Genomic DNA, 10,850 nt, shown 5'->3' on the forward strand with positions numbered 1-10,850 from the left:
TACTCCCTGTGCGGGGGCAAATCCTGAACTCCACTCTCAGAGAAGACATCCGAAAATTCAGAGAGGAAAGGTGGTACAGTCTTAGTAGAAACCTCAGAAACAGATGTCATGAGGCAATTCTCTCTGCAAAAGTCACTTCAACCATTTATTTGCCTCGCTTGCCAATCAATGGTGGGGTTATGTTTAGTGAGCCAGGGTAGCCCCAACACTAGAGGAGTAGGCAAACCGCTAAGGACGAAACATGACACATCCTCAACATGAGCATCACTCACAATTAAACGGATATTGTGAACTATGCCCTTTAATGATTTCTGAGAAAGTGGAGCGGAATCAATAGCAAAAACAGGAAAATCCTTTCCCAAAGTGCATACCTGGAAACCATGAGTTATTGCAAATTGATTATCAATGAGATTGACAGCTGCTCCACTATCCACAAAAAATCTCACAAAAAATGCTCTTGCTCTCTAGCGCCACCCTAGCAGGCAGGACAAAACGGGAACTACAAGCAAACGGAAAACCTTTAATTTCCGCCTCAACCCTGCCAATAGTAACAGACGGAACATTTTTAAAAGATTTTTTCCTTTTTGTTTCTTTATTACTCCCAGAAAACTGCCTGAATCTCCTAGAGGGACAAACATTTGCCAAATGATTTATACCTCCACAACAAAAACAAACCCTCCCATGCGGGCTGAATCTTCTATTGTCAGAGGCAATCAACCCCAGCTGCATGGGCTCCTGCTCAGAAGGGGCTGACAGCGACTGAGACCCCTGCGCACAGAAAGAGACCGCTGCACTGTCCCGGGACTGAGTATGACAGGAAGGAGAGATCTCTCCTCTCTCTCTAAGACACCTGTCAATACGACCGGCCTGAGACATAGCAGAATCCAAGGAGGTAGGTCTCTCATGAAAGGCAAATGCATCTTTCAATCCCTCTGAAAGACCATGGCAAAATTGACTTCGGAGTGCAGCATCATTCCAACCAGTATCAGCTGCCCATCTCCGAAATTCTGAACAGTATATCTCTGCGGATTGTTTACCCTGGCATAACAGACGTAGTCTAGACTCAGCCAGAGCAATACAATCCGGATCATCATATATCTGACCCAGGGCTAAAAAGAATTCATCCACTGAACGGAGGGGCCGTGCCCCCTCCAGCAGCAAAAAGGCCCAGGATTGAGCGTTACCCCATAGCAGCGATATAATGATCCCCACCCTCAGTTCTTCCTCACCAGAGGAATGGGGAAGAAGGCGAAAATGGAGTTTGCAAGCCTCTCTAAAACGCACAAAATACTCACTACCCCCGGAGAACGTATCCGGGAGCGAGATCTTAGGCTCAGAACAAACTCCATGAACGCAAGCTGAACCAGTCACTTGAAACTGAGAAAAAGTCTTACGGAGATCAGCTACCTCCAATGAAAGACCCTGGAAGCGCTCAGCCAAAAGTGAAACCGGATCCATGCTTGAGACGGTTTTGGCGGCTTATAATGTCACGGATGGTGTACAGGAAACAAGACAATGCAATACAATAATGACTCACTGGATCCACAACTAAGGAACAAAAGGGAGACCCCTACATGAGACCTGCCACTCTCCCTAATTGCTCAGCCTATGCGAACACCCCAAAGATGGATGGGCGCATATCCACGTACCTCGGCTATCTAATACCTGAAGACCCTACAATAGTGAGGGGACACGACCACCGGCTCCCTACACTAGACACGGAGGGAGTCAGGGTCACCTGAAAATCCAGCAGACAGAAAATCACAAATAAAGGAACAGCACTTATCTTGCAGAGGACTGGGAAATAGAAACAGCAAGCACACACACTCCAGGAAGTTGTATAAGCCGCAACCCAATGCATCATGGGGAGGAACTTAAAGGGAAGCAATCAGTCCAACTGCATGACAGCTGAGATAGACTAACGAGATGAGGAACTTAACCAAAACAAAGAAACTCAAGGAGGAGGATCTGGAAAGCTCCTGTCAGAGCTTCTCAACTGTCTGGTTGTGACAGTATCTCACACGAACTGAACCAGACTAGGCCTCAAGAAAAAATAAATTGCCCAAAATGTCTGTATTTCAAATGCCTGAATCAAACCCCTGTACAGGGAGTGCAGAATTATTAGGCAAGTTGTATTTTTGAGGATTAATTTTATTATTGAACAACAACCATGTTCTCAATGAACCCAAAAAACTCATTAATATCAAACCTGAATATTTTTGGAAGTAGTTTTTAGTTTGTTTTTAGTTTTAGCTATTTTAGGGGGATATCTGTGTGTGCAGGTGACTATTACTGTGCATAATTATTAGGCAACTTAACAAAAAACAAATATATACCCATTTCAATTATTTATTTTTACCAGTGAAACCAATATAACATCTCAACATTCACAAATATACATTTCTGACATTCAAAAACAAAACAAAAACAAATCAGTGACCAATATAGCCACCTTTCTTTGCAAGGACACTCAAAAGCCTGCCATCCATGGATTCTGTCAGTGTTTTGATCTGTTCACCATCAACATTGCGTGCAGCAGCAACCACAGCCTCCCAGACACTGTTCAGAGAGGTGTACTGTTTTCCCTCCTTGTAAATCTCACATTTGATGATGGACCACAGGTTCTCAATGGGGTTCAGATCAGGTGAACAAGGAGGCCATGTCATTAGATTTTCTTCTTTTTTACCCTTTCTTGCCAGCCACGCTGTGGAGTACTTGGACGCTTGTGATGGAGCATTGTCCTGCATGAAAATCATGTTTTTCTTGAAGGATGCTGTCACGACCGCTACCCCAGCAGCAGTCGTGTCGCACCAGACGGAGGGGTAGGGGGACCCTTATCTACGGATGGGAATAGTATGGCCACCCCTGACTAACCCTAAGCTGGCACCTGTCTGCCCTGATACCCTAGACGGGGTGTGAACCCGTGCGGCGAGCAGTATGCCTAAACCCTCAGTCACCCTAAAGCCTAGAGTGGGGAAAGGCCGGGGAAGACAGCAACAAACAAACTTATATCAGAGACAGACTTATCCAGTCACGAGCAGAGAAGGCGATCCCAATCATGACAGTCCACGCCGGACAAGAGCTCCACAGTAACACCATCAAACGATCTCCTTCAAAGGTCAGAATAGAACTGGAAGTAAGGACTATATCTGGCAATGACTGCAAGTGAAAGTGAAACTAATATAGTAGCTGGGAGTGGCAGACAGGACTCACCTGAGAAGGATGCCTACAAACTCCCAGTCAGGACAAAAAGGTTCACAAGGCAAAACCCAGATGACATACCCTGAACCACGGAGCAAACTCACAAGCTATCGCGAGTAGCAAGTCGCTGCGACCTTCTCCTCCCAGACCTGTCTGGATCAGTCACAGTCGTGACAGTACCCCCCTTTCTACGAGGGGCCCCTGGACCCTCAAGACCAGGCCTCTCCGGATGGGAGCTATGAAAAGCCCGAATGAGTCTGTCCGCTTTTATCTCTGATGCTGGAACCCACATTCTCTCTTCGGAACCATAACCTTTCCAGTGCACCAGGTACTGAAGAGAGCGGCGAACATATCGTGAATTAACAATCTTTTCTACCTGAAACTCAAGACTGCCATCAACAACCACCGGTGGAGGCGGTAGTGGCAATGGTTCAGGAGGTTCTACATATCTCTTAAGCAGAGATCTGTGGAAGACATTATGGATCCTTAGAGTCTGAGGTAGCTCCAGACGAAAAGCCACCGGGTTAATGATCTTAATTACCCTATAAGGACCAATAAATCTCGGACCTAATTTCCACGAGGGAACCTTCAACTTGATATTTCTGGTAGACAACCACACCAAGTCATTCACCCCAAGGTCCGGACCTTCAGAGCGCTTCCTATCAGCCGCACGTTTGTATCTACCACCAATTCTCTTCAAACTTTCTTGCACACTCTGCCACACTGAAGAAAGTGAAGACGCAAATCGTTCCTCCTCGGGAATCCCAGACGGCCCCCCCTCACTAAACGTACAAAACTGAGGATGGAAACCATACGCACCAAAAAATGGTGACTTATCGGTGGATTCTTGACGACGATTATTAATGGCAAACTCGGCTAACGGTAAATAAGATGACCATTCCTCCTGATTTTCGGAAACAAAGCATCTCAAATATGTCTCTAGGTTTTGATTGGTACGTTCAGTCTGACCGTTGGACTGTGGATGGAAAGATGAAGAAAACGACAGATGAACCCCTAAACGAGAACAAAAAGCTTTCCAAAATTTAGAAACGAATTGGGTACCACGATCCGAAACAATATCGGAAGGGACCCCGTGAAGCTTCACGATGTGGTCAATAAAAACCTGAGCCAGTGTGTTAGCATTAGGCAATGCGGCAAGAGCAATAAAGTGCACCATTTTACTGAATCTGTCAACAACTACAAGAATAACAGTCTTCCCCGCTGATACTGGTAGATCCGTAATGAAATCCATTGACAGGTGCGTCCAAGGCCTGTTGGGGATGGCCAGAGGTAAAAGACGCCCTGCCGGACGAGTATGATCTACCTTAGAACGAGCACAGGTAGCACATGCAGACACAAAATTCAACACCTCCTGGCGCCATTTAGGCCACCAGAACCGACGAGACACTAACTCAGAGGTTGCCCTACTACCTGGGTGTCCTGCCAGTGTGGAGTTATGGTGTTCTTTTAGTATCTCCAGTCGTAAATTTTCTGGCACAAACAGTTTACCCGAGGGGCAGGAGGCCGGGGCGTCCCCCTGAGCTTCCAACACCCTCCCCTCCAAACCTGAGTGTAATGCAGAGACCACCACCCCCTTTTGCAAAATGGGCTCTGGTACCTCAACATCACCCCCTCCAGGAAAACTTCGAGACAATGCATCCGCCTTAGTATTTTTTGCCCCCTGGCGATAGGTTATTACAAAATTAAACCTAGTAAAAAATAACGACCACCGAGCCTGTCTAGGGGTGAGACGTTTAGCAGACTCCAGATATAATAAGTTTTTGTGATCAGTAATCACCGTGACGGGATGAACCGCCCCCTCCAAAAAAATGACGCCACTCCTCAAAAGCCAACTTAATAGCCAAAAGTTCCCTGTTGCCAATATCATAGTTCCTTTCTGCAGTAGACAATTTCTTCGAAGAGAAAGCACACGGACGCCATTCACCAGGGGACGGGCCCTGAGAGCACTAGTCACCATCACTCATGTCTAGGAGAACAGCAGGGGAAGACAGCAACAAACAAACTTATATCAGAGACAGACTTATCCAGTCACGAGCAGAGAAGGCGATCCCAATCACGACAGTCCACGCCGGACAAGAGCTCCACAGCAACACCATCAAACGATCTCCTTCAAAGGTCAGAATAGAACTGGAAGTAAGGACTATATCTGGCAATGACTGCAAGTGAAAGTAAAACTAATATAGTAGCTGGGAGTGGCAGACAGGACTCACCTGAGAAGGATGCCCACAAACTCCCAGTCAGGACAAAAAGGTTCACAAGGCAAAACCCAGATGACATACCCTGAACCACGGAGCAAACTCACAAGCTATCGCGAGTAGCAAGTCGCTGCAACCTTCTCCTCCCAGACCTGTCTGGATCAGTCACAGTCGTGACAGATGCAGACTTCTTCCTGTACCACTGCTTGAAGATGGTGTCTTCCAGAAACTGGCAGTAGGACTGGGAGTTGAGCTTGACTCCATCCTCAACCCGAAAAGGCCCCACAAGCTCATCTCTGATGATACCAGCCCAAACCAGTACTCCACCTCCACCTTGCTGGCGTCTGAGTCGGACTGGAGCTCTCTGCCCTTTACCAATCCAGCCACGGGCCCATCCATCTGGCCCATCAAGACTCACTCTCATTTCATCAGTCCATAAAACCTTAGAAAAATCAGTCTTGAGATATTTCTTGGCCCAGTCTTGATGTTTCAGCTTGTGTGTCTTGTTCAGTGGTGGTCGTCTTTCAGCCTTTCTTACCTTGGCCATGTCTCTGAGTATTGCACACCTTGTGCTTTTGGGCACTCCAGTGATGTTGCAGCTCTGAAATATGGCCAGACTGGTGGCAAGTGGCATCTTGGCAGCTGCACGCTTGACTTTTCTCAGTTCATGGGCAGTTATTTTGTGCCTTGGTTTTTCCACACGCTTCTTGCGACCCTGTTGACTATTTTGAATGAAACGCTTGATTGTTCGATGATCACGCTTCAGAAGCTTTGCAATTTTAAGAGTGCTGCATCCCTCTGCAAGATATCTCACTATCTTTGACTTTTCTGAGCTTGTCAAGTCCTTCTTTTGACCCATTTTGCCAAAGGAAAGGAAGTTGCCTAATAATTATGCACACCTGATATAGGGTGTTGATGTCATTAGACCACACCCCTTCTCATTACAGAGATGCACATCACCTAATATGCTTAATTGGTAGTAGGCTTTCGAGCCTATACAGCTTGGAGTAAGACAACATGCATAAAGAGGATGATGTGGTCAAAATACTCATTTGCCTAATAATTCTGCACGTAGTGTATGTAGAGGGTGTGTCTCACAAGGCCTGAACCAGTGTAGGCCTGAATTAAATATTTCTTTGCCCAAAATGGCTATAATTCAAATGGCTGTATTTCAAATCCCTGAATCAAACCCCTGTATGTAGAGGGAGTATCTCAAACGGTCCGAACCAGTGTAGGCCTGAAGTAAATATTTATTTGCACACAATGGCTGTATTTTAAATGGCTGTATTTCAAATCCCTGAATCAAACTTCTGTATGTAGAGGGAGTATCTCACAGGTCCTGAACCAGTGTAGGCCTGAAGTAAATATATCTTTGCACAAAATGGCTGTATTTCAAATGCCTGATTCAAACCCCTGTATGCAGAGGGAGTATCTCACACGGTCAAAACCAGTGTAGGCCTGAAGTAAATATATCTTTGCACAAAATGGCTGTATTTCAAATGGCTGTATTTCAAATGCCTGATTCAAACCCCTGTATGTAGAGGGAGTATCTTACACAGTCTGAACCAGTGTAGGCATGAAGTAAATATGTCTTTGCCCAAAATGGCTGTATTTTAAATGCCTGATTCAAACCCCTGTATGTAGAGGAAGTATCTCACACAGTCTGAACCAGTGTAGGCCTGAAGTAAATATATCTTTGCACACAATGGCTGTATTTCAAATGGCTGTATTTTAAATCCCTGAATGAAACCCCTGTATGTAGCGGGAGTATCTCACACGGTCTAAACTAGTGTAGGCCTAAAGTAAATATTTCTTTGCACAAAATGGCTGTATTTCAAATGCCTGATTCAAACCCCTGTATGTAGAGGAAGTATCTCACACGTTCTGAACCAGTGTAGGCCTGAAGTAAAAATACGTTTGCACACAATGGCTGTATTTCAAATGGCTGTATTTTTAATCCCTAAATCAAACCCCTGTATGTAGAGGGAGTATCTCACAGGTCCTGAACCAGTGTAGGCCTGAAGTAAATATATCTTTGCACAAAATTGCTGTATTTCAAATGCCTGATTCAAACCCCTGTATGCAGAGGGAGTATTTCACACGGTCAAAACCAGTGTAGGCCTGAAGTAAATATATCTTTGCACAAAATGGCTGTATTTCAAATGGATTTATTTCAAATGCCTGATTCAAACCCCTGTATGTAGAGGGAGTATCTCAAACGGTCTGAACCAGTGTAGGCCTGAAGTAAATATTTCTTTGCACAAAATGGCTGTATTTCAAATGCCTGATTCAAACCCCTGTATGTAGAGGAAGTATCTCACACGGTCTGAACCAGTGTAGGCCTGAAGTGAATATATGTTTGCACACAATGGCTGTATTTCAAATTGCTGTATTTCAAATGCCTGATTCAAACTCCTGTATGTAGAGGGAGTATCTCACACGGTCTGAACCAGTGTAGGCCTGAAGTAAATATATCTTTGCCCAAAATGGCTGTATTTCAAATGGCTGTATTTCAAATCCCTGAATCAAACCCCTGTATGCAGAGGGAGTATCTCACAGGGCCTGAACCAGTGTAGGCCTGAAGTAAATATTTATTTGGACAAAATGGCTGTATTTCAAATGCCTGATTCAAACCCCTGTATGTAGAGGAAGAATCTCACAGGATCTGAACCAGTGTAGGCATGAAGTAAATATGTCTTTGCCCAAAATGGCTGTATTTGAAATGCCTGATTCAAACCCCTGTATGTAGAGGAAGTATCTCACACAGTCTGAACCAATGTAGGCCTGAAGTAAATATATCTTTGTGTAGTGTACGGGAACTGTAATACCCGTCACTACCAAAATGTCACTTGGTGTGCTGTCGTCCCTCCTTAGTTATGGAGAAGTTGGTATATGTCAGTTTTATAAAATTCATGCAATGCAATGCTATGTGTTTCCCTGTTACTATGACACTGGCATGTACAGGCCTGCTAGGGGTGTCATTCCAGCTGCTAGTCATTAGAGGGAGCTAGGGAGCCCTAGTTTATATAAGGCCCAGTCAGGGAAGTAGAAGGCAGACGGAGTCTAGTTGTCTGTAATCTACAGTTGGAGATTAGACAATGTCAGAGACAAGTCCAGGCCTGAAGCCTGCTGTCCAGGAGAAGATTCCCTCCTGAATTCCCATATGCAGAAACAGGAATATCTTAGCTAAAGAGCCTGAGGAAGCAGAGAGAGACAGAGGCAAACTGCAGAGAAGCAAGAGGTACTAAAAATAACAGAGGAGGTACTTTCTAAAGCTATAGCCAAGGATATAAAGCCAGAACTAGGTTATTGGGCCTTGGTGAAGAATTGCTATATTCCAGGATCAGACAGAAATAGAGTGCAAGCTCCTGTACTGCAAGTCCTGTGTTCAACACTCTGTAATCACCTTGCTAAATCTGTAATTGCCTGCATCAACCGTATTGCAAAATCGACTGTATGCCAAGGAACTGCGATTCCAATATTGTCTCTGCATGAAAACTACTAAAGTTGGAGTTCTGTTTTAATACCACGTGTTCTTCAATTTATTCCTGCTATCCGCAAACGGCGTGCCACCGTTTAATTGGCACTGGCGTCACGAACAATTTCTATCATCACCTGCCTATGCAGAGAGTCAGCCGTCTCAGGTTAGTGTCATTGCACTACTACACCCAGAAACTCTATTACACACAACTTGAGTACGCTGCACCTCTCTTTTGGCGTCACGAACAGGATACGCACGCTTTCCAGTACAAGAAGCGTGAACTTTGTGCCTTATACAGTTGCCCTGTGACCAAAGTGACAAATTACCTGTTTATTGAAAGTGGACTTTGTGGACTGAAAATCGTACCCAAAGTGTACCCAAAACTTCTAAAAAGCGCTGTGCAGTGTTGCGCTACCAAGAGGAAGAAAATCGCCGCATTGGAGTGTGGTTTAGTGGACTTTTTACAATCCTGCTTGCTGTCAGTGAATAGACAGCGTTTGTACCCAAAGATGGCTGCTGGGCTTGCTGAATTTACTGCTGCGTCACCTTCATCCCGAAAAGGCGGGAAAAATTGGCGCCTTTCCGAGACAAGAGCGGGAAGGAGTTCAAGGTCAGGCGCCACTGCTTATCTGGACATTTGCATGTCTGCCAGCATGGACACCGCCTTCCATATACTGGAATACCTGGGGGGCGGCCTCCCAGTGCAGTGGGAGGAGCTGGCTACTCTGATTGACGCGACCCTATCGCCCTCCTCAGACGGATCGAGCATGTTGGATAGTGAGCAGAGTGTTACTGCAGCGTCCGCACCTGAAATTGCAAAGATGACTGATATCGGTGTAGAGCCAGAAGAGGCTCCACCGGCCTACTCTCCGGGACCGGAGCAACCCGCCTGCCGCCCAAGGGAGAAAGAACCCGAGCCCTGCTATGGCTCGTGGAGGGACTTTTTCCAACCATCTTTCAAATGGTCCTCCCTGATGGCGGAGATACGAGAGGCCGCTATAAAGCGGAATACAAAGACCAAAATCATCTATGAGGAACTAACTAAGACAATACATGAGAAGCATACGCACACCCAACCCCGCCTGGAAAGGAGAAAGGGAGTGGTGCTGTCATTTGACAAATCCCGTGGCTACGGGTTTATCCAGGACTATCTAACTGGCAGAGACCTCTATGTGAATCGAAGGTCTGTCAAAAGAGACTACCTCCCTTCGTACCAGCACAGCCTCCGCGAGGGAGAGGAAGTGGAGTACACCCCTGCCGAGAGCCTGCGAGGCCCTTATGCGACTGCTGTGACCCGTCCCAAGCGAGCACCTGAGGACTGGGAGGCAGAAGAAGGAGAAGACTACTCTGGCTGCGAGCGGGAACCTGAACGCTCTCCAGAGCCGGCCCATCACGCCTTCCAGGAGCGGAGCTCCTTCATTGGGCCTAATGTCTTCTGCCAGCCAACCGTGTTGGAGAAATGGGTGAGCCCCTATCCTTCCCCCGAGCTGCCTCGTCGGGAGAGGACCATATCAGAGCTGGAACAGTTAAAAGGACTTAGTGCTACCTTTAAGAACATCCGGATGGGTCGGAGACCAGACGCATCGCCTGAACCTGCAGAGGCCGAGTCCGCGGCATCGGTGACTGTACCTGCGCCGGCGGCGCCAGCAGAGGACAGCGACTCCGACACAGAGAGCATCGGTGAGCAGATCGTCCGGCTGGAGGAGAAGTTGCGGGAGTTACGCAAGATACACACCGCCAGGATCCGGACACCGCCAAGGAAGGATGAGGTAAGGGTGCCTGTCACCACCCGTAGACCACCTTCTGTTGCCACCGCTCCGTCAGTGCCCCAGACCGGACCCGCGATTGCTGTAAACTGCTGCACACAGCGCACCGGACCGCTTGCGGCGGCGGTACCCAGCACATTGCACCCTGCAGTGATCATGCCAGGACCGGCACGGTCCACAAGAGGG

The sequence above is a fragment of the Bufo bufo genome, chromosome 1 (genome assembly GCF_905171765.1).
Source record: "Bufo bufo chromosome 1, aBufBuf1.1, whole genome shotgun sequence".
NCBI classification, from domain to species: domain Eukaryota; kingdom Metazoa; phylum Chordata; class Amphibia; order Anura; family Bufonidae; genus Bufo; species Bufo bufo.